Source organism: Myodes glareolus, chromosome 12, assembly GCF_982192425.1.
Source record: "Myodes glareolus chromosome 12, mMyoGla1.1, whole genome shotgun sequence".
Lineage (NCBI taxonomy): Eukaryota > Metazoa > Chordata > Mammalia > Rodentia > Cricetidae > Myodes > Myodes glareolus.
Window position 1 is genome coordinate 56,720,940 of NC_142037.1, and position 25,872 is coordinate 56,746,811.

Genomic DNA, 25,872 nt, shown 5'->3' on the forward strand with positions numbered 1-25,872 from the left:
TCTATGCCAACTTACGAATCAACATAGGTGAAAAAACTGACACGCGAGTCTGCTGTTGATTCAATGCCGTATTTTAACACTCATCTCCAGTGCCGTTATGTCAGGAATGAACCGACTCATTGCCTAGACAACGAAATATTAGTCTCCTACTATCAGGTAATTGATCCCTTACTCATGGTTCTTATAATCCATCTATTTTTGTGCTAAAATGTGATGAATAACATCGAAACTTTCATAGTATATTAAATATATATATATATATATATATTAATTTTACCAAATAGAAACCTCACCAGGAAATTATATGTTTAGGTATAAATTGAGGACTCAAACAATGGTGATGTCTCCAAATCATCTTTAGCCTTCACTAAAATGCTATTTGTGAAAAAAAAAGAGATTTTTAACTTTTTTTGACATACTGATTTGAACGTAAGGTGACTCACAAGCGACACATTCAAGTCAGCACTGAACTGTACACACTTTTTAACTTGTTATTTTGAAAGAGTCTCACTAAGTTGCTTGGGCTTATATTGAACTCATTTTCTAGTGCAGGAGAGTTTTGAAAGTCTGACCTTCCTGTCTTAGTTCTCAAGTAGCTGAGATAATAGGCAGATACAATTAGAAATACTTTTTAACTATTAACATGGCTATTTTGGGGAAAATAATTTTGATCATGATTTTAACACAAAAATCAAGTCAGGTATGCATTAAAATTTGAAAATGTAAAATAAAGACTGGCAATTAGCCCTGAAGAATTAAAAGCTTATTTTTACTATTATCATATGCTTATGATTATGTCTGCTAATTTAATTATAATGAATTATGTGCTTATTTCCATTTTATTTATTACATTTTCCATTTAGTAGCATGCATTAGAATTATTATAGTGAATGGTAGTAATAATTTAGTGAAAGTAAACCTGCATATCTCTATCAAAATTATAACAACAACTATTGAATAATGCATTTATTAGGATTCATGTTTCAATATAACTAGTAATTTACTACACACACTGTGATAAATGACAAGGGATGAGCCTTCAAAATCATTCTGGATGTATCATTAGCTATTCAGTTCACATTCTTACCTATACAAAATATCTAAAATCATCTAACAGCTTCCTGAAAAGAGCTCCAGCTCAAGTTATTAATATTTTTATTTAAATGCACACCATGACTTTTCCTTCAGGACAAGTAAAGCTTATTTTATAATACTGTGAAAAGAAAAGCAAATTATGATTCTGTCACTATTCACAAAAGGAATATATCTGGCTTTGTTCCTATTATGGGCATGTAGGTCTCATATGATGATACACATCCACCACAATCAAACAATCCATTAACTTGATAAATGATATAACATCCTTAGTTTGTTAATCTTGATACACACATGTATCAGTCATCAGAAAAATCAGTGATCAAGGTAAATTTTTAATTCCTTAAACATTTTTAAATTTATCTATTGGAGGAATTGAATGTGACAATAATTTTGTTTAACCATGATCACAGAACTTGACATTAAAAAACCTATGCCTATTTTTAATAAAAAATATAATGAGCTCACATATTCTAGTACAGATGAATTTCATTGAGGCTTAGTTTTCTACATGGGAAAACTATAATGTGTATCTTGAAACTGATTCCACAAATACGTGTCTTAGAAATACATATCCATTGAGCAAAAGTGACTCTGATGTCTTTGACCTCATTCAGATGATACAAGCTTTGATGGGATATGATTATTGAAAGGGAAAAAGGAAAAACACTGAAAAAAAGCTATTTTCCTTTTCCATTTAATATTTTGATACAGCCAGTATATAATATTCTGAACTGCAATTAATAATGTGAGGTATGGTGGATATTCAATAAATAATTACTTCATTAAAACATTGAAAGCTGTTTGCAATCCCCGTACTAAAAATCCTTTATTATTCATAAAAAGAGAAAATTCATCGTTTTTAAAATTTATTGCGCATACCAACCACAGTTTCCCCTTTTCCTTTCCCCTCCCCTCTTCCCTTTTACCTCCCAACTACTCCTTCTCCAACTCCATTCATATGGGGTAAGGCCTCCCTTGGGAATCAACAAAGGATGGCAAATCAAGTTGAAGCAGGACCAAGTTCCTTCCCATTGCATCAAGGCTGAACATGGCATCACATCATAGGGAATAGGTTCCAAAGAACCAGATTCTGTATCAGGGACAGGTCCTGGTCTCACTGCCATGAGCCCCACTAAAGACAAAGCTTCATAAGTGTCACCCAGATGCAGAGGGTCTACGTCAGTCCTATGCGGGCTCCCTATTTATGTGCCCAGAGTCCATGAGCTCTCACATGCTCAAGTCAGCTGTCTCTGTGTGTTTCCTCTTTAAGATCTTGACTCCCTTGCTTAAATAATCCCTCCACACTCTCTTCACTTGGAATCCTGGAGCTAGGCTCAGTGCTTGGCTGTGGATCTCTTCCATCTGCTACCATTAGGTAAAGGCCTCATGATGGCAATTATGGTAGTGGCTAATCTTATTACAGAAAGAGATCATGTTAGGCACCCTCTCCTCTATTGCTAGGAGTATAAGTTGGGCCACAATTACAAGCATTTCTCAAAGTTAGCGACATCTTAGGCTACTATGTCACAGGAATGAGAAAGGATGTACCAAATCAGCTTAGAAGACTTACAAAGCTTTCCGAACTGATAGACGTGGTGAGGGCTCTACAGTAACCTAGAAAAAGAATGTTTGAATATAACATGATGCTTATTTTACTGCACAAGTACTCAGTGCCCACAGCATAGAGAAACACATTTGTTGTTAGTTGTACAGACTGTCTGGATACAAGATTAGCAAATATCTGGCAGTTTTGCTAGAAGAGATCATATGTGTGACACACAGTTGCTGGAACATAGTAGAGGCACAAACTATGTTAATTATTTCCTTACACTCCTGCTGTCTCCGTGACTTGAAAATAGCTTCTCAGAGAAAATATATGTTCCCTTAAAAGGGGTTTCATCACAATAGTTTACTATATACTATTCAATTCATGAAATAAAAAGAAACCTTTAAAACATGCATGCTCACTTGGAAGGTGCTGTGTTCACATGTTGAAGAATAATCCATTTCTGGGTCAATTATTTGCAAGTATAAATATATATGCAACTTTACAAGTCTCACACATGAGTGTATTTCTTTGGCCAGTTGTCTGTTCTCTCTGTTATAGTCTCCATATTTCCTGAGCTCTAGTTTCATATGGCTTTACAAAGTAGAGGAAAGAGAATACAATAAAGATACATTTCTCCTCAGTTCTACTTAGCGATGTGTCCTCAAAACATTCTTATCAGGAGAGAGTAAAACTCAGATCATCAGAGACACTTCAAAGCCATATGCCTAGCCAAAGGGGTATTGGATTTGTTGTTCACTAATGAGCTGTAAGCATTTGTTCAACTTGAGCATTGTGAATTTGCATTCACAGCCATACTTTCTTTCCTCTGAGTGTGAATGCCAGCTCCTGAGTTGACCTCCAGTTCTCTTTCCTGAGTGAGCTCATATCTTTTGTCTCCTCCATCTATCTTACATTTTTTCCTTGAACTAACTAAGATTTTCTACCATTTTAGGTTTAATTCTCTTTCTCCAACTTTCAACTCCAACATCCTCATTACACCCCATTCTTAGCACAAAACTGTTTTCCAAGGTTTTAATACATTTTTTGAGATTATAATATAGTTACATAATTTCTATTTTCATTTTCTCCCTCAAACCCTTTCTACATACCCTTACGTGTTGCTCTAGTTCAAATTTATGAACTCTTTTTTTCTTTAATTTTCACACACATACACACACACAAACATAGACATCCCCAAATAAATTAATAAATGTAAGATTCTCAATATTTACAATGTTATTGAATCTATATGCGTAAATGCTTTAGGGGCTTAGTATTTGTGTTTGCATTTCTGACTATTTAAATTATTTAAATAACATATCTATCTATCCTTCATCAAGTTATCCATCCATCTCCTAAACCTTTGAAGAAAAGTCATTTGGATACCAGCTTCTTTTCTAAAATGGATTCAGAATTTTAACACTGTTTTGTGATCACAAAGGATGACTTAGGGAGAATAATCATCAAAACCATTATAAAGAAAGGAAAGCATAATAATTACTTAGTAGATGTTTCTTTTACCCCTCAGCTTGTCACATTAATAGACTTGAAAACCACAATATATTTTAGTGTAAAGGACCTAAGAACCCAACCAGATAATAAGAAGGTATCACGTTATTAAGATACTTAATAGCTAACTTTTTACGTTATTAGCTAACTTTTTGTCAACTTCTATATGAATATTATTCAATGATAAACATTATACTTTAAGAGAGCAATCATTTTACTTTAACAATTACATGACCCTGTTTCATTTATTTTAGCCATCAGGAGGATGGCTTCAAAAGGATTTTATCATAAAAGGAGTAGTGAAGTAGTTTGTGTGTGTGTGTGTGTGTGTGTGTGTGTGTGTGTGTAATGTGTGTAGGCATATTTGCATGCATCGTACACTTATGGTTATGTGTGAATAATTGTACAACTAGACTACATACTCTATCAGAAAATTCTTTCTCAAGAGCATATATTCTGTCATCAGTACATGCAAAAGTTCGAGTGTTAAGTACTAAGTTAAATGTTAAGTAGGATATATGTCTCAGGCAATTAATGCATGAAATTTCTTCTATACAACTGAGTAATTATGACACCTAATTAAAAGGCTTACAGTAAATATTGAATAATATTAGTCATATTTAAACACTTAATATCAAATATTCATTATTGAGATTTATTTTAAGTGCTCTGGTGTTTGCTTACACATATGTCTGTGTATAACAAGTGTGCAGTTTTCATTGGGGACAGAAAAATGTCAAGAATCCACTGGTTCTGTAGGTTCAGATAGTTCCTAGGAGCAATGCGTATGATGGGAGTTGAACTATGTCCTCTGGAATAACAGTCAGGTCTCTTAACCCCTGAGCCATTTCTCCAACCTCATGACAAAAATTCTTTAACATACAACCAGACTATTGCCTATGATGTTGTGCTAACTGGTGCTTACATACAATCTGTTATATGGAAAATCGGCGAGCCACATGCAGATATAACAGAAAATAAATGTAATTGATATTATAGATTTTTTTATTTCAAATGATTAGCACTTGTGAAATGGATTTACTTCTATATTGCTTTTATCTCAATGAAAGAGCAATGATAAATAAACAATAATCTCTAAAAAAGATATTAATGGAAAATACAAGTATTAGTATATAAGCATCCATTGCCTAGCATAAAATGTTTTAGATGAATTATTATCTTCGGTAAAAATCATATGCAAGTCATACATGCATCTATATTCTACAGGTATGAAGGATCACTATGTATACATAAAGAAATCCAAAGATATATGGAGATAAAAAAATCAACTTGTTTACTTATTTTCTTAAATTGTAATAAAAACTAGCTTACTTTGCATAAATTCATAATTCTGTGGTGATCTTTTATGATTATGAAACTTACGGAATGAGTTAGTATGAGTAACTATATATTATCATTTAAAACATATGGGTTGTTAAATCCATTTCAGCTGCACAGTTCAGTGTTCAATTATTCAAAGTTAATTGCAGATCTAATTACAAATGTTCTATCTCTGAAAAGTATTCTACAATCACGATCTACCTCCTCCTCAATCTCTTAAATTAAGAAAAATCTAAAATCTCTTCTTCTATAGAAGGTTTGAATGATATCCTAAGCAAAAGTGATTAGCAAAGACACTTCACAAAATATTGTTTCAAAATCACAAGTCATTCTGAGGAATATATACACATGTACAAGTAAAATAAAATAGAAATACAAAACTATTGTATTCAATAACCCATTTGCCAGGCAAGAGCTATAAATTCTATGACTTGACTATTTTTATCTATTTACATAAAGGGTGAATTATTAGTTTGGAAAGTACTGGGTCACAAGCATTGAAGAAAGATCTAACTATGTCCAAAGCAAAAAATGGCATTAATACTTCTCTTGATTGGAGATTTTTTTAAAAATGTACAAAAATTTTTCTATAATGTGCTAGATTATTTTTTATTTTAAACCTTTTTTATATATAATTGACCCTATAATTGAATAGTCCTTATTCCAGTCCCCTTCTATGGCTCTTCGAGCTCTAGAAATAAAATGTAAAAGCCTTGAGTGTCGACCATGCAGGGAATGTAACAATGCACAAGACTTCAGAGGTAGACTTCCCCTACCTCTTTGTAACACTCACAAATGTGTCGCTCTAGCATACTTAATTTTGGTAATGCTTAAAAAAACCATCAATTTTCATGATTGTATCAGAATAAAGCCATGATTTATCACAGGGTTATTGACATGTTACAGGCTCTAGTCTAAGAGGTTCTGCGTGCAAGGATTGTAGAACCGACTTCAAAGCTGTGGGCTAGAAACACGAGAGATGTAGAAAACACAGCACTTTGACAGCATCAGCAAGATTGCTATTTCTGTGGTGTGATTCCTGTATATGCTTCTTTACTTTTAATCAATCACATATTGAATTATTTCTTATACTTTTCATATATTGTACTAATTCAGAGATTTTAAACTAAATATCTTTTTTGACTACTTATCATAGTGACCCAGTGGCAGAAAAGCATTTCATTAGTTGAAAACGGGTGTGGACAATGAGAGACTCTAGGTTCATGTCATCAAGTGTGAGGGGCCTGAATTAATATGTGGCTTCAGATTCCAATTCTGTTCCATGGTATTGCCACTGGAATCCCCTGATTTCGTTTCCTTTCTGCGGAGGTATTTATTCAAATATTTCTCTTACTTGTGGTTGGCATGAATCAAGCAGAATGACAGAAGCACTCACTATTGCTTTGTGGAATTCACTCCACAATATTTGTTGCAGGTTGACTGGAGGATTCCTAGATAGGCACATGTAACCTTTACACAGCTACGATAACATTGCATGCAAAGTGTGCCTGCAGTGTGTTATGTATGTGCTCACAAAATAAATTTTGAAACACTGGTACTGTCACTTTAAAATAATTCCATGTTGCAGGAAAAGTGAAACGGAAAGAAAGATGATGAATTTGAAGCTGTTGAGTGCTGACAGTTAAATAGTGTTCTTGAAAAGTTGAAGTATGACCTGGGGAAAATTTGAAGCTACTTTTGTTTCCTGGTTCTCTACCTTTCCCGCCCTCCAATTTTTACTCCTGTTGACTTTTAAACAGAATACCCTGCCATGAAAGTGTGTCTAAAGCTAAATATCAATCCATGATGTTTTTCTTGCAAAATTGCACCATCTACTACTGTCTGTGAAATCTATCTTTAAATGTTGAGGAATTATTTCTCAAAATTTTCAACTGTCTCAGGCAGTAAGGAAATTTCTTCCAGTAATAAACTATAATGCTTATAAAATAGTATGTTGTGGTGCAAAAAAGTAGATTATTAAATTTCTTCCACAATGTTTCCCTGCGTCTCTACCATGTACACATGACAACCTGTAAAGTCTGAATTCATAATAATCAAAAGTTCTGAAAGAAGTAATTCTACTTAAACAGAGAGGCAAGTGTATGATAATAGAGTTGTATATATCTTCATCATTATTTTCTGTGCACAATTTGTTGTGTACATTAATTAGGATAAATAAATAAACAAATACATAAAAATCCGGGCTGTGGTGGTGGCACGCCTTTAATCCCAGCACTCAGGAGGCATAGGCAGGTGGATCTTTGTGACTTCAAGGCCAGCCTGGTCTACAAGAGCTCATTCCAGGACAGGTTCCAAAGCTACAGAGAAACCCTGTCTCAAAAAACAAACAACAAACAAAAATATGTTAATTAGGTGTAAGAAATGAAATGTTGCAGTGTTATCAAACTGATGTGACAATATGATTTCCTGTCATTTGCCACACCTGGATTGTCAGTGTCCATTTCATAAATTGTTTGACCATACGCACAAGAAGTTCTATGACCTCTGTTTTTGTGAAAGATAAAAATAAGTCTATTCCTGTGAATGATGAGTTACTGTGTGAACACAATATCCCCAAAAGTTTCAGTGAATTCCAGAAAACACCATTTACCTCTATCAGTAACTCCAAACCGTGCTCCTCTGAGTTCAACGGAGCAGTTATTCAGTTTGATTTGTTAGGAAAAAAGGATCAGTGGACATTCTGTGATGAATAAATAGTTCACCAAGATTAGGGAGCCCTTAAGGTTTTCCATCCCAGGAAGATTTTGACTGTGTGTATCCATTGTATCTATGCTGCGGGGATTTTTTTATGAAAGCAGAGTCATACAGGTTGGATTTGTGAGGCAGAATCATAGCAGTGCTGATGTAGAGCCGCAGTATCCAACAGGTTTCACAACTACGAACTGATGGATTGAAATCTGCTGTGATTTGAGGGATGAGTTATCCCAAGTGCTGACACTGAACATCACTGACATCCATTCCTCAGTTGAAAGGACCCAAATTTAAACAATGGGACTCAAGACAAGGAAACTTAATACATAGACGGGGGTATACAGACAGGGAAATACATAGGAAACCTTGTGACATAAAATTACTTAAAAAGAGATTTAATCTCTCAAGAGACACATGAAATTCTTAGGAGAATTCCATTGCTAATGAACTGGATTTCCTAATTAAAAATTCAGCCTATTGCTGCCCTGTTCCCTCCCTGGCATGCCATAAGGTGGCAAGGGTAAGTAAAATATGTTGCCCTTCATTGCCACCCACAACAGGCTGGAGAGCTGACCATGGCAAGGGTGGGGGGAGGATGAGAAGAGAAGGTCATGCCCCTCACCATGTGCAGTAATCGGGAGAGCGGTTCTGCACCTCACCTGGGCAAAAAAATAGAGCTGGCCCCGGTGGTGTGAGTGTCAGTGAGGTTGCCTTGAATTTGTGCATGCAGAACTGGCCCCACTCCATGCTGTCTGCTACACTGAGTGAGCTATGCCAGGCAGTGCTGGAGAGCTCCCGAGTGAACTATGAGGGAAAGCTGGTAGGATGAACAACCAGTTACTCCCCAGGCACAGAACCAGTGTTACCAGATAGCCCACCCCAGCTCCCATCTAATCTATGAACTGCTGGAGCAGGTGAAGGGGCCATTTCTGTGGATCCAATTATACAGTATCTCCATGGCACAAGGCCCAATAGGATATCCAAGAGGAGTCCCAGGGAGGACCCAGTTTGGAGGGTGTAGCAGAAACCAGAGGCCTCAAACCAGACCAATAACTCATTGAGACAAACACTTGCAAGTAAAGGTCTGAGCTACGCTGCTGTTTCCACGTCAATTTTATTTTATTTGTTTTGTTGCGATTTCTCTTTTGGTTGTTTGGTTTTAGTTTTAAATTTTGCTGTTTGAGGGAGGTTGGAAGGCAGAGGGCAGGAGCCAGGGGACAGGGAGATGAGTGGGATCAGGATGCATGATGTGAATTCCACAGAGAATCAGTAAAAAGTTGTTTTTTTTTTAAAAAAAAATCCAGGCCATTAATTGATAGACATCCTATAACCAAAAATAAAATGAATTCTCTTGGAAAGCAAAAGGAAGAGGTACTTCAAAGCATGCATAAAAGATGATTTTGAAAAAGTGACAAATCACAAGGAATAACTGTGTGACACAGATATAGATACTAAGCTGTCTAGATGGAAAAAGATTCTCAAAAATTCTAGCAATAGTCATAGGAAAGTAATCACATACCAGATAATTGAATAAAACTATTATAATAAATCTAAGACAGTATTGGTAGAAGAAAACTTATGGAAACCCAAGAGAATATATACATAGACATATAGTTACAAATGTAAGTCTATGCATATATGGGAGAGTTCAATGTGAGGTTTATGATAGCTTTATCTTTGAGCAGGACCAATTATTTAGTAAAAGTTACTAATATAAAGTGTGAGTAATCCATCTTGAGGAAAAATGACTTCTAGGAGAGCATTTACGAAGTTATATTTCAGATAGATTAAGCATTTAAAGAAATCAAACCAGTCTATAATTAATTCCCACATGCAATGATACCAGAAAATATGAAGTATATTAAATCTGAGATACATAGATTAAATTATGAGTGTACACAGACACTAGTAGGTTCATATTAATTTCAGTCTAAATTCTTATTTTAAGTAATAAATTAATTATTTAATAAGTTGTATCATATTTTAACATCCTGATTTTGTTTTTTAATTTTGAAGATTTTAATCTTTAGTACCCTGCTGTTGAAAATTAACCTAAAACTAAATTTGTCTTATAACTTGAAATTATAACTGTTCTTTGAACTATCTGCAGAAGCCTTTACATTATAATAGAACTGATGAATTATCTTTTATAACATACAGCACTGTATCATTTTATTATTGAACTGTTACCTGTCTACTCACAGAGATAGCATTTTTGAAAGATATATCCAAAAACTTGTAGCATGTCTTTGTAAGGTTTATTTTATTTTTGATTGAATGTATTTCTACATGTCTGTGTGTCCTTATGGACCTGTGACTGCAGAGGGATGCAGCGGCCAAACATGTTAAATGCTCCTTGAGCTGGAGTTCAGGCAATTGTCGACTGCCCAGCACGGGTGAGGGGAACTGAACTGAAGGCTTCTGCAAGTGCTTTACATGTTATTAATTAATAGCACACACACACACACATCTCTAGAAGCAGCATAATTAAATAATAGGATGATGCACCTATGTGTGCCTGTGCTTGTGTATATGTGTGTAAATCCATTTCAAATTCTATCAAGCAATTTCTGAACATTTCTATGATCAGTTTTTTTCTATAATTTTGTTGAATCTAATGACCAATCACTCCTGGTTCTTTACCAGTTACATCATACACTCTTGGTAGGTGCAAATATGGCCAGTGTCTGTTATAAAGGCACAAAAAGTCAGACTTTAAAATCTTCAGACTATTATACAAATGGCTTCTGATTCTTCTGTCTGAACATGAAGACTCAGCAACTAATAGAAGTTTTCTACCGTTTGCATATCCCCACTGTACTTTTCAAGAGAGGGTTTGTTTCTAATGGAAAAGGCAAGGTCGCAAGTGAGCATGTCACTCTTTGCAAAAGAATGTCTGCTGCCATTAAGGCTCCTGAGATTTTCAGTCTTCATATTTTATCAATGAACCCAAGAGAGTAGTTTTCCTTTTCCGCCTTGTGAATGCTTTCTCTGGAGGCCAGGGTGTTGAGTGCTTTCATACTAGAAGACCTTATTTGGTAAAATTCTCAGCGTCGCTATCTGTCTTCTAATTTGACACCAAGTGAATATCATACAACTTCTTAACCAAGGCTTTGAGAATCTAAAATGATCTTTGAAATGATGTACTGAGATTTAGCAGAATATTTTTAATATTTACACATATGTCACATCTACTTCTCTGATGTGTGATTTAGTTATTAGTTTTGACTGTTTGGTCAACTTCAGAGTTTTATTGGTTTTTAACAGGTGAGGCAGTCATAAATACTGGTCTTAAATATATTCATCAATCTATAAATCTCTAAGTTGCTCTCCTACAGCTTGACAAATAAACCAACATACATAAAATTTAGAGAAGCTTTACATACACACCCTCACTCACAGACACATACACAGATACACATTTGCAGAATCACAGAAAGAAATATATGGATAAAGCAATAAGATCTGACCTAACTAAGCTTTTATCTTGTAGGTAAAAGTAAAATTTGAATAAAATTATTTCTTTGGTCAGAACCTTCTATGATGACATTTTTTTTTTTGCCCGGCATGTGGGTTCATGCTTCAGGCTGACCTGGAGAGAACCACAGCTTGTCTCTAAGTTAACCTACAAACTCTTTTAGATAATTATCCTTAGTTAATAGGAAAGAGATATTTTCTCACTTTGTGGTATTAATTTCATATGTTTCTTCTTAGCTTCTTTCCAACATCTATTTAAACCTGAAATTAAACCTCATTAAATACTGAGTACTACAAAAAAAGATATTTCACTTGCCTTTTTGTCATGTTCTGTTTAAAGAAAACAAAGTTAAATGAAACTCAAATATATGGATTGTGTTTGATGACTCCAGATGTTTTCTTCTCAGACAGTTTGTAAGGGTCATTTCACTGAAAACACTAAAGGAAATTTAATGAAAATCTACCTTTTATGGAAGGCTTAAATAATTTCTGCTTAGAAATAAATAGACTTGGCAAAAGAAATGAGAAACCTCTGTGTGTGTGTGTGTGTGTGTGTGTGTGTGTGTATCTATGATAGATAGACAAATAGAAAGAAAGAAAGAGAGAGAGAGAGAGACAGAGAGAGAGAGACAGAGAGAGATGATAGGCAAAAAACTTAACAGAAAGATAACATCTATGTTTATTTGCTTAGTTGGTGAATTTCACAAGAAACTACATTTTTAGAAAATATATACAGAGAGCCAAAACTGGGGATATTTGCCCTTTTTGATTGCTATGTCCCAAATGAAGTACAGTATTGCAGGGAGTTTTGTTTGCCATTGATAATTTGTTTTTGTTTTAATTATTTTCTTTGGAGGGAGAGCAAATATATTCAAACTGATTTAAAATCCCAGAACACACATATACACACACAAGCTACACAACATTCAATTAAGACATATTTTCATGGCTTTTTACCAAACATAGTATATAATTATTATTTGGAAATTCATACAATGTACCTCCTCAAACCTGTTCCATTTTCCTCCCTGATCACTCTCACATCCTTGTGCCTACCCCTAATAATGAAAAAACTATGTCAAGTCAAATTTGTGTTGCTCCAAATATTTGAGATTTTAACTTAAATGGCATATTGTGGGGATGCAATTCTTTATGAAACATTATTAGTTTCTTCTTTACTTTTATTAAAAGTATTATGTGAAATTATTTTATTATTTCACTTTCAGTACAGTTGTTGATCATTACCCATTCTCCCCTTTAAACACATCTATTTCTTTCCTTATACAAGTTCTCAGCCTATCAATTTTTGTGAATTAAACTGATTTTACATACTAATAGTATATACCATCAGATCGCAGCCTTTATTCTACACATGCTAGTCATGATGAAATGCTAATGTATCCAAGACCTAACCCATATGTGCTTGTATTACTGGCTACAATTTAAAATCTCTAATGTACATATATGATATAATATAGATTAATAAAATAAGAGAGAATTATCAATAAAGGTTATGCAGAAGAATCTCCTTTCAAAATCACATTGTAGGGCACAATGCTTCATCCTCTGTCATCTAGTTTGATATCACTTTTTCTTTATATTCAGTATTAGCTGTCATCATGTGTAATCATATACATTTATGGCCACAGTCTATAAGAATTTAATAAAGACTCCAAAGAATCCATGGGTCTTCTACAGCAGCAAGCATTTGTTTTTGCTTTTCAAAATTGAGAGTGGTGGTGTATGTTTACAGAGTTAATGAAGATAAGAAGAAATGTTCATTATTATAGGGTAAGCTTATTAAGTAAATCTTCAATAATTATCTATGTAATTTTTGTTTAGAAATATACAAAATAAAACGGTAGTGAAGAGAAAGGTAGACGTTTTGCAAGCAGTGTTAGAAGGAAACATGACACTGGGCTAGTAACACAGCAAGCTGTCAAGAAAGATAGATGGCTTTGCTGGTCATGCTATAAATAACCACCAAGTGCCACTCAGAACTGGTGAAAGCCTCATTCTGAATGACAGTCATTGATCGGTTGCAAGACTAAGATACAACCTTCTCTGACACCACAGAGGAGAAAAGGACATGTGTCACATTTAAGCTTTGAATAATAAGGTCATGATCAAATTAAACGAATTTCTCTGGTGAAAACATGAAATATACACAAATTAATACACCAAATTAGATAGATGGTTACAAAGAAAAGGTGAGCATGCTAAGCTAAGGGTGACCCTGTACTCTGCTCTTCTCAATGTTTTATTAATGAAGTGAAAATTCTGTCTCATTCAAAATAGTATGAGAATTTGTTCTCACTACCTCCGGATGACCCTACTGCTACTGGGTGGGATTAGAATACTAATGCATATATGTGCATGTATACATATAAACACACACACATATGTGTGTGTGTGTGTGTGCACTTAATAGAGTATATTTACTATAAAACAAATATTAAAAAAATAATAAGATACAGGTATTCTTATATCTGTTTATAAACCTCAAGAAAATTGTTTATTTTTTATTTATTCTTCCTTCATACATATAATTCCAGTATCAGTTTCTTCTCCCTTCACTCCTCCCAATTTCCCACCAACACATTCACACTCACACCTCCCATATCCTCCACTGTATTTTTATTTTAAAGGACTAGCTCAGTTAGATTTTATTTAAATGTGACAAACAGATTGCTTTAGATTTTATCTATAAGCCATACTACTCTGAACATATCAGATCTTATACCAGTTTCATTTTTAAGACAAATGAATTAATAGAAATATATGTTAACTAATCAATGACATTTAAGAAGAAGAAGAATAAATAAAAAAATGAATGATATGTTCTGTCTTTAAGAGTACTTTTTTACCTCCCAAGGGATCTAGTTCACTAAAGAACTAGCAAAGCTAATTACCCAATGGATTTTCTATGCAAAGATTTGCTTATTTTCAAGGTGGCAGAACTGACAAACAAATGAGTACCAGACTTGAAGGGCATGAACTTATAAATTATCTTGAAAGAGCATATTGGACATATAGAGAATCCTTAACAGCATGACGTGCTAGAAGTAGACAATGCTTACATTGACAAGAAACTACTAAACTAAACAAATAATGAATATGAACATAATGGAGATTGTTTTATTTTTTCTTGTAAATAAATCATTAGGTGATTGAAATAGCTGTCTGTAATTTACTATCAGTTGCAAGAAATTAAAACGTCCATAATTTCACAGGAAGCAAATTAAAATCTTGTCTGTGTGCTGATACACCTCTTGACACCTATTTGCCTTTCTTTGATCATTATATCAGCTACCTATCCATCAATCTACTTCGCATCTACCCATCATCTATGTATCTGTTCGTCTAACCATTGACCTACCTAATTATCTTCTGTGTGTCTGTTTCCATTCCTACCCTTCTATCAACAACTATTACCATTGGGCAGAAATTATAAAGTTTGTAGCCTTTAAGAAATGTATAGAAAGTAATATTTTAATTCTTAATGGATGCCCAGACTGTGGGGCACCCCACATTTCACAGAAGAACTGACCTGGTTTCTTCCAAATACTCATCATTGGAAAATAATTAATGAAGAGATCAGCATAAATAATGATATTTCTAGGGGGAATTATAGTTAATCAAAAGCACATGTGCTCATGGTCTATATGCAGAGTAGTATCCATGCCAGGGGACATATGTGGAGTTCAGAGGACATATTTCTAATAGGGTTTTACTTCTTCCACAATAACATTGGTTTCAGAGATTGAACCCAGGATACCATGCTTACACAGGAAGTGCTTAACCCACTGAATCCTCCCATTGGTCCTCAAAAGCATTATATCTCTACATTTAAACCTGCAAGGATTAAGAAACATCATAGAAAAGGGAGCTGAAACATTATAAGAGCCAGCTGAAGGGGGTGAGCTGTAGAATGCTACCTTGTGGAAAAGACACACTTCTTAGATTCTTGAATTCACACTCTGAATAGAATGTGGTCATTAACCTATCATTCTAAAGCAGGGAGAAGCAGATGAGGTCACATCCACATTTGGGATTTATATGCAGGCAATGTTTGATTGTATATAAAGGAATATTATCTACAGAGACATAGCCATTGGTAAGGTGTCCACAGTCTATGCTCCTATAAATATCCCAATTCATTCTCTGGTTGAAGAGAGGCAGTGAGACACAAAGCAGTGAAACTAAACAAGAGGAAAGTAGAAAACTGACTGGGAAGAGGAAAGAAACCAGTGATAACATGAGGACAAGGGGGAGCAGAGAAGGTGACTATAATAAAAATACGTTCTCTTATGTCATTTTCATAAGTATAGTTAAGAAGAGTTTAGCTAACCATTACATATATTTAATTCATGTTGTAGAATATCTTTGTCTTAAAAAGGTTTATTTCATTTTAAATCTTGCATATATTGTCTGTGAGTAAAGGTGTGAGTGCAAATGTCTGCTTAGTCCAGAGGTGTGAGAAGCACCTGGATAAGAAAACATTGTCAAAGCATTTAAAGACAAGCTTAAGATAACTGTGGAAATTTTCTATAAGACTAAGGGTGGAAGTATAGAAAGAAGGAGGAGGGCAGAAATAGAAAGATTTAAAAATATAGTAAAATTTAATATAAAGACAAGCTTAAAATAACTGTGGAAATTTTCTATAAGACTAAGGGTGGAAGTATAGAAAGAAGGAGGAGGGCAGAAATAGAAAGATTTAAAAATATAGTAAAATTTAATATCTTGTAGATATCAAATTTTGAGGATATTTTGAGTCATCACATCATTCTCTTTACACATTTGAATAATAGTAATCATAATTATGAAGTAACATAAAATTACAAACCATGTTGGGTAAAGAAAAATAGTGAGGTTTTTGATGATAGTGTACTGATTTCTAGTTCTAGTTTGTGTCACAGAAATGACATTTCAAAAATATCCTAGCTACATGACAAGAAGGCTTTGAGAGAATCACACTTGGAGAAACGTGGTGCCAAAAGTATACTTGACTGTGTGGCGATCAATACTCTATGACAAAGCACTGAGACCTGGTAAGTACTTTCCTTTATCCCTGTGTTCAGTGGTGTTCTTTTCCTTCAGACTAGATTGGAATTGGGAGGGAAGAATCATGATCAGGTGACTATGGATGGATCTCCTTTGAATACAATAAAAAATTCTTAAGTGATATCTGAAAAGACCCTAACTCCTTGATGATTAGTGAGAAATGTAGTTGTATGCTTTATTCTGCCTGACCATTGGCCAAATAGCTTTATTCATCAAACAATAAAATCAATGCATAGCCACAGCATACAGAAGGACATCCCATAACATGAAAACTTTCCTCTTGAAATACTTCATTCTGAAAAGGTAGAGCAGTTTAATGTGTGGCTGGGTAGAGAACATAATGGTTACCTTTCCCCACCAAGGGCTCTACTCTATTTCTTACCACTAAGCCCTGTTTTAGACATGGTACTGTCTTTCCATTGGTGCCACAACAGATTTTTTTTTTGCTTGTAATTAACGGGGGAAGATGCAAAACACAATTGATGAAGTTCAAATCTGCTTCTGACACATGTTGAATGTCCCTAGGGCAAGTTACTCACCTACTGAGTGACTCAACTTACATCTATAGAACAAGGATGATGCTCAACTTCTTGGGTCCATTGAAGAAATTACATGGTTTACTTTTTCAAATGGTTTAAAATTGTTCCTATTCCATAGAATGTTAAATGTACTTATTCCTTTTGTTGATAACACTCAAATATCAATTTGAAATGCAGTTTTTGTTTACGCCTCAAATTAAAGTTGTTGTTAAAATAGTTCCTTATGATGATTATATATCCAAAACATTAGTCTACAAATGAGATCATGTTTGGAAACATCACAAGTAATACCTAGAACTAAGATTGCTTTGTTCAAACTATTTCAAATTCTGTGCATACTCTGTAAAATATTCTTATTTCCTCATTTTTGCTCTCTTTTTCTTTTCTATTTCCTCAGAGGCCCAAGAATAATTCTTTTAGATAATTATTATGCGAAATGATTTTTGTGATACTGTATTTATTTTCACCTTCTATTTCATGCACCAAGTCTCCAGTACAAGGAGTTACCTCAAGCATGACATTCATTTGTAAGATTCTCAGAGCTACACACTTAAAAACAATAATAGAGGACAAATAAATATTCTTTCTATCAGTTACCTAGTGTGAATATCTTTCTTGTGAATGTTCAGGATTATGCACATTAGTTATGATGCCAGAAGCTTGGAGCATAATGTCAATGATTCCTCAGTGAGATACAATTACATCCTTGTACCAACAATTAACTATTTGTCCTGTATTTAATAGTGAACATGGCCTCATATCACAAGCAATTAAGTTCTTAATAGTACAATTACTAGCAAGACCAAATGCAAGCCAAAAGAGAGGTTTTCAAATTCCCAAGGCTGTATGAGATTATTTACGGGGAGTTTTCTTTGAAGTCGCTTATATCCAGTGAATTGCTGGCTGATAATACTTGTCACTTTCATACTGTTATATAATTCATGCAGTATCTTTTAATTTTTTCTCTGCTTGACACATGACAACCACAAATTGGCCTATGTTTAAGAAATTACAAGTTTGCAGTAGACTGATTTCTCTTTATTGTCAATTAATGAATTAGAATCAAGGAAAGTCTGACAATAGTGGTGTACATAAATCAGCCTTATTTTATGTACTTTGTTTCATATCAGACAAAATACTACTTAATTTCCCTTATTAGATATGATTTCCATGAAACGACTTACTTACCCAAAATTCAAGCAGTCAATAGATTAAAATTTTTCCTTAACTATTATGGTGCTCTTCATTCCCAAACTAATGCCAATTTGAACTATGTGTTTGCAATTATATCTTAATATTCACATAGTGGTAGTGAAAAATATGACAACAAAAGAAATGTGGGGAAGTAAGCAGCCTTAGTGGTAAGGGGGTAAAGGGCCCAGGCCTGCTAACTGGGAAACAGATGTTCCTTATTAAGCCACCACTTTGTTTTCCATGAGTTTACAATAACTAAGAATGGCACAGAGTGGTAATACCTAGTTGAGTAATACTCTGATAAGTATGACTATGCTCCCCCTCCAAAATGTGTGTGTGTGTGTGTGTGTGTGTGTGTGTGCGTGCACACACGTATACATGTAGAGTAGATGTTGATTCTTGGCTTCCCTAATGTCTTTATAAATTACTCTAGAAATAGAGTCAGATTGGTTGGCTAGCAAGATCCTACTCTCCTCCCATTTCCTGTCTTAGTATTATAGATTATGTGTCTAAACTTTTATAAAGGCACTGTATTCTGATCTCTGCTTATAAGAACACTAATCTAACAGAGTCATATTCCCAGCCTTAATCCCCACAAAATCTGCCAACATTTTACAATATAACTAAAGAATGTGGCTTCCAAATTCATACCTTTTTATTAATTTTCACATAGTTCATGGAACAATTCATTTGAAGATTCATCTCCACAGTATTAAATGGGTTTTTCAACCATGATACACAGAAAAGAAATAAAACTAAATGTTAGGGCTTCATTTCATTTGAGGTAAACAAATATAACAGCCCAAACATCAAAGAAAGAGCTGTCAGTGCACCTTGGAAAAAACTACCTCCTTCAGTTGAGCCCTTGGTTGACTCTTAAGTTCCCAAAAGTTGCTCTCAATCAACAAAATCAAAATATGAGAACAGAGCAATTTTGAGATTTAGGCATCAAGGACACCATTCTCAAATGTCACATGTCAAAAGTTCACTTAAAGAACAACAAATGGAATTATGTGTGTAAGGAACATTTTTCTTTTCATTGTTGTTTGCTTTTTTCCTGAAGGATATGTCAGACCCAAATACCTAAAAGTAAATACAAAGGAGAGAGACAAAATAGAAGCCTATAGATTTGGGGAATAACAAGAAATTTTAGACCATTCAAATTTTTAATACTTCTTTTAAAATGACATTACTACAAATATAAGTCCCAAAAGGTAATTTAAGTTAGGAGCCAAGAAATAGTATGTTGAAGTGATTTACTTCTACTTAGTCTTTCCCTTGTTTCCCTACTACTCAAATCAAATCTTACTCTTAATTGAAAAATAGCATACACATGAAATATTCAATATGTATCTTAAATCACACACTTATATGTATGAATATATATTTTAAATATATTTATAAAGTTGATGTATTTGCATTGTATTTGATCACCTTTATTCTTATAGAATATATAGCATTATATATTGAATATTATAAATAGATATACTACACTATTGAAAAAATACAATACATATACTTTAGCTTTATAAAATGTTAAAAATAAGTGTGTCAAGGATGAAGAAAGAGAGCATTCTGATTTTAGTTAACTAGTCTTGGGAACAGAGTACCCTTGAGCTACGTAGAAAATCTGTTATTCAAACTGATGCTGATGTTGCTATTTGAAACATTGTTGAAGGTATAGGCATACAAAACTTCAGAAGAAATTTGTTAATCACATAGCCCGTGGGACTAGGTGGAAAATTGATAATAATTTCTCCTGAGACTTACTGAGTGCTATGGCAGCATGGAAAGTATTATTAATGTGCATAATAGAGTGTAAAATAAGAACGGTGGATTTGGGCTGAAGGTTTGGCTCTGCAGTAAAGAAAACTGTTCATTCACAGAACTTATGTTTGAATCTAGGAACATATAGTATCTCACAACCATCTGAAAATCTTGTTACCCTTTCCCCACACTCTCTGGGCACCTGACACAATGTGGTATAAGGGTACACCTACAAGCAAAACACCTATCTGCAAAAAATAAATAGATAACTATTTTAATAAAAGAACTTGTGATTTTATTAAGCACTGTATTCTCTTCCAATTCTATTAATATGTATAGGATTGATAAATTACTAAATTTGTGACATAACAGATTAATGATATTATGAAAACTATTGTCATTTCTAATTTTAGTTTCTGGATATTTCTCAGTGATATATAACATGTGAGTTTGCAATGGTACTATAAGATTTCTATACAAAGAAAAAAGAAAAATAAGTCAAAGGGATTTCTACAACTTTTTGTTGCAGTAAAAGTCATAGTTGTGAACATGTGGAATTAGCTTACATATGTATTCTGAGGTGAATGTACCAAAAAATGCATTTTCTAATTACAATGCAGTACTGTTGAGTCACAAAGAAGAATACACTTCTGTCATTTCAAAAAAAAATTGAGGAAATTAAAGAAACTTAAGGAGACTTCTTTTTCTTTTTTGTCTTTTAAATAAATAAGACACAAATAATTGTTTTCTAATAGTATTTTAATGGGAAATGCTTACAATATTATATTTTGCAGGGTAGCTTGCTTCTAGAAAGAGCTTTAAATTGCTGATTTATTGATTGTTCATTTATTGTGGCTATTGAGTCAGGTTATATAGTCCAGGCTGTTATTTTTATCAGCATTGTCAAAATCTAATAGAAAATTTTGACATTATTAAGTATCCTATAAGTAGATTTTTAAATTTGGTTCGCAAGCAATAAATATTAAGATAAATTACTGGTGTTCCAGTATCATGTCTTTTTCTGTGACAAACATTCTGACTGAAAGCAACTCTGGAGGAGAAGACTTTATTACAGATTAGATGTTCCAGTCTCTGATGTAGGCAAGGTAGGACAGAAATAAGAACAGGATGTTGAAACAGAATCCATGGAGAAATGCTCTTTGCTGGCACAGTCCCCAGCTAAAGCTTAGCTCCATGTCTTATATAGCACAGAATTACATGCCCAGTGGACAGTGTTGCTCATTTAAGAATGGGATCTCCTCTATCAATTAATACTCAACCCAAGCTCCATGGTCCAATCTAATCTAGACAATTTGTCAACTGAGACCATTCTCAGGTGACTTTCGACTATGTCAGTTGAAACATAACATGAGCTAAAATATTTCAAATCTATATTTTTCTTAAATGTTTTCTACTCTTTCACTCTATATCAATAATCTACATTTCAATTTTTATTATTATTTTAGCATCATCCAACTACAAGTGGGCAAAAAAGTTTCCTCTCTGTCTGCAGCTAGCCTACAGAAATTGTATTAAAAATCTGAAGAACAGTTCACTAAAGATAACATCTGGAGTACAGTAATAAAGGTTACTAAAAACTTTCTTAGATATCACTGTTTCTATCAACGGAATTAACTGTGGTATCTTTTCTAAAGGAGATGGATGGTGATGGACGTCTATATTTAAAACAAAGCAGAAGAAATTCAATAGTATGTGAGCCAAATTTAAATGGTGAAAGTAAAATAAATTGTATTTTTATTTTTTTAATTGAAGGTACATTTTCATGGCTAGTCCACTTAAAATTGATGGGCATTCTGAAAAATTATCTGTGTCATTTATTTGTCAAATTTTCCTCTGCTTTCCTAGAAGGCACATCCTACATAACTGAGAGATTCATGAGTACTAATATTTTACACCATGTCTTCATCAGGGATGGAGCCATCTTAAATTCTGTTTCATCAGTATGTGAATCATCGTTAGACCTTTTGCTGACTCTCAAATGTCAAATATTCTCTTGTGTCATAGGAATTCATTAAATGGCATTAGGGAAAAGTACAGAGTGATTTTGAGCTAGTTTTTTTTTCTTCTCTATTATGAGCTTTATATTTTGTCTCCTATTCCACGTTCTTACAGCAGCAATGAACGATGTCATCCTTTTCTAAATGGCTCCATTCATGATTGCAGGTGATAGACTTAAACAAAATTGACGTAGTAGTATAAAATAGTATAAAATTCCTTTCCTCACCAGTGATTCAGATATCACTAGAGCAAGTTATCCATCCACTTTGATAAATTAAAATATCAAGCAGACCTAAAAGTAATATTATGTGTCCAAAAGAACGAAATAGGCATACTGATTAAATAATAAATACATTGAATACCTCTTCAGTAGTCACATTCACTTCTGAATAACTATGTAAGCAGGATATTTTCTTTATTTATAAGGTGGCATTCAGTTACTTAGAAAGGATAACTGTCTAAGCAAGCTGTGGTACCTCTTCTGACAAAACAAACTAATCTGATGCAAAAATGGTATAGATTGACAAAAACTTTAAAATGAATCAAAGAAGTTTTGTGTTATATTGCATCCTTGACTTGGTGTGTCAGGCGTCACAGGGTGGTGTGACTGCAAACTTGTTTATCTTTGCAATGTTACCTCATTTCTCTCATGTTACTCATTCCAGGGGCTGCTACTAAAATTGACTCTTAGAGGATTGTAATAGTGCAATGTGACGAAATTTTTTTAAACATATATTTTAAAAACTGTAAGCAAGTAAGGAATTAGCTATGTGCAATCTTTATTATTCTAATACCTTTTCATTGTACATTAATTTCCACTTTGAATTTGGCATTAACCTTATATTGATTTAGGTTTCTATAATTATTACAAGAAAATTTTAAATTATCGACTTTGTCTTCATGTTTATATTATATGTGCTGTTCTATAAAATCATATGACTATAAAGATTAAGACCTATCTTTTATGGTCAAATTATTTTAACCATAATATAACAAATAAACTATGTATTATATTTCATCAAACATGATTTGAGTATGGTTTATTTTTCTCATAACCCATAAATTATATAAAAATCACTGAAAGAAATTAATACCATGAGATAAATGTTCATAGTTACCAAATCATTGAAACAAATTTCTCCTGTATTGTAATGGCAGGTGAGTAGTACAGAATCACATGCATGGATAACTAAATGAGAGTCCATAAACAAAAAAATTGGTGAAATATTATACAATGAAAATTCTTTTACAAAGTAATTTTTATTTATTTTTTTGTCATTTTTTCAAAGTTTATTAAATTATGAAAGTTCTCATTTCCGCCCCTCCTCCCAACACTCTCCCACCCCCCTCCCCCTCCTCCAAGTAATTTTTAATAAGCAGTCATTTTAACAAATAAATAGTCTATATAAAGTCACACAGAACCTACTAATTTATCTTTATATACAGGTGCTCACTATGCTATCCTATATAATTTAAAATGTGATACAATATTCACTATGTTTTCCTAATTTTTTCACCTGAAAAAGAACTTTTGCCTCAGTGTTAATTTTATGTCATATATACACTAAGAAACCTTAGAAAATGAAGATATTGTAAAAATTGAAGATACATTTGGTACAATTTTCAATTTTTCCTGAAAGACTGTTTGATTTGGTGTGTCTTCATTTTATACTACGGTTCTCATTTTACCACATATATTGATAAATCTATCCAATGATATTACTAAATGTTATTATGGACATCTAAATGCATTTCCACGTTATTTTTCTGCTTTTAAGGACACAATATCTCTTTTATAATTTTATGAAAGAGAATAAGAAAAGATAGGTTGTAATTTTTATAATATTTTTATTTATTGTTAAAAAATTTCAAACAGGGCTGGAGAGATGGCTTAGCAGTTAAGAGCATTGCCTGCTCTTCCAAAGGTCCTCAGTTCAATTCCCAGCAACCACATGGTGGCGCACAACCATCTGTAATGAGGTATGGTGCCCTCTTCAGGCCTGCAGACATATACACAGACAGAATATTATATATATAATAAATAAATAATTTTTTTAAAAATTCAAACACATGTAAAAAGTATCTTGATCATATTCACATCCCAAGATGATCAGATATTTCTAGGGGAAATTGTAAATTCAGTTACCTTAAGCATTGTTTATCTCATGTTTAGGAAGGCAAGAATGATGGTATACATGCTACTTTTATGTAGCATCCAGGATATTGCAGTGTGTGACTTTTTCTATAACTATTTGAGATCTCAAAATTTTCAAGGCTTTGTTAGTGCTGTCTTGCACTGCCTTTTACTGAGATTTAAAATATATATTCATTGCTCATAATGTATATATTTCCATAAGCTTGTTTTAGATTAGTAGGTCACAAGAATTTCTTAAGTTGGAGTGGGAAGTTCATATCAGTGATAGATCACCTCACCAACATATGAGACTCTGAGCATAATCTTTAAAACTATACACAACAGAAGCACCAAGTACACAAATAAAAATAAACTTCCTACACACACACACACACATACACACACACACACACACACACACCCTATAACTGTTTAGAGATTTCCTCCACGTGAATCTGTCTTTACTGGTCAAATAAAATGAATCTTAAACTGCTATGTAAACTGCCTCTGTGACTCATCTTAGTGAATGGTGATAGTGCATGGAGAATGGTGGCTGGTTCTATTCCTCAGGCAACTGTGAGAGACAGATAGTGAGTGTTCTCAAAATAAAAGTTTAAAGTTTTAATTTCTTTATGTTGAGGTCTTTGATCTATTTGGAGTTGAGTTCTGTGCATGGTGATAGATATGGATCTATTATCACAGATAACTAAGAGCTTTGGTTCTAACTACACAACCATGTTCATTTCACACCAACTGGACCCCATATTACTGTCATTCAGAAGTTCTGGAGCACTATTTCTGCTGCTGAAATGTAGACACTATCTATTCTACCTATTCAAACAGAATTCATACAATCTATTTTACTTATTCAAACAGAATTCATACAATTTATTCTACCTATTCAAATAAATTCATACAATTAATACTTGATTTCATCTTTTAAGAAAAGATAAATATTCCGATTCCTTAAGTAGCTTTCTTTCTTTCAAATAACTTTTGATATGTTCAATAATCTTATTTTTATACCTATGGTATAATATATTAAAGCTCTCATCTTCTCCCTTCAGAGACTAGGATTTATCTCTTTGAATCTTGAGTTTGTGTTGCTTATTCAGGTGGAGTAAAGATAATCAACAACTGTCAGTAAATACTGAGAGTAAACACAAGAGATCCTTTAGTCTGTCCAGAAAATGAAAATTGCTGTGAACCAAACTTTCTGTCTGCTGTGATCTCACTGATCAATAAAGAGCTGATTGGTCAATAGTTAGGCATGGAAAAATTAGGCAGGTCTTGAGGACAAAAAGCACAAAAAAATTTAAAGGTCATGGGGTAATGAACAAGTTGCAAAGAGAAGCAAGATAAGTATATTATGCTTAAAAAAGCACCACCATGTGGTAGAGTGTAAATAAGACATATGGGTTAATTTATGATGTAAGAGCTAGCTACTAACAAGCCTAAACTATTGACCA

At 33.5% G+C, this 25,872-nt stretch overlaps 1 protein-coding gene across 5 annotated transcripts in view; it reads right to left on the reverse strand.

Annotated features, from left to right (window-relative positions):
• Pcdh9 (protocadherin 9) overlaps positions 1-25,872 on the reverse strand; it is an 845,344-nt gene that overhangs the window by 169,004 nt on the left and 650,468 nt on the right. The gene's annotated exons all lie outside the window — the stretch shown is intronic.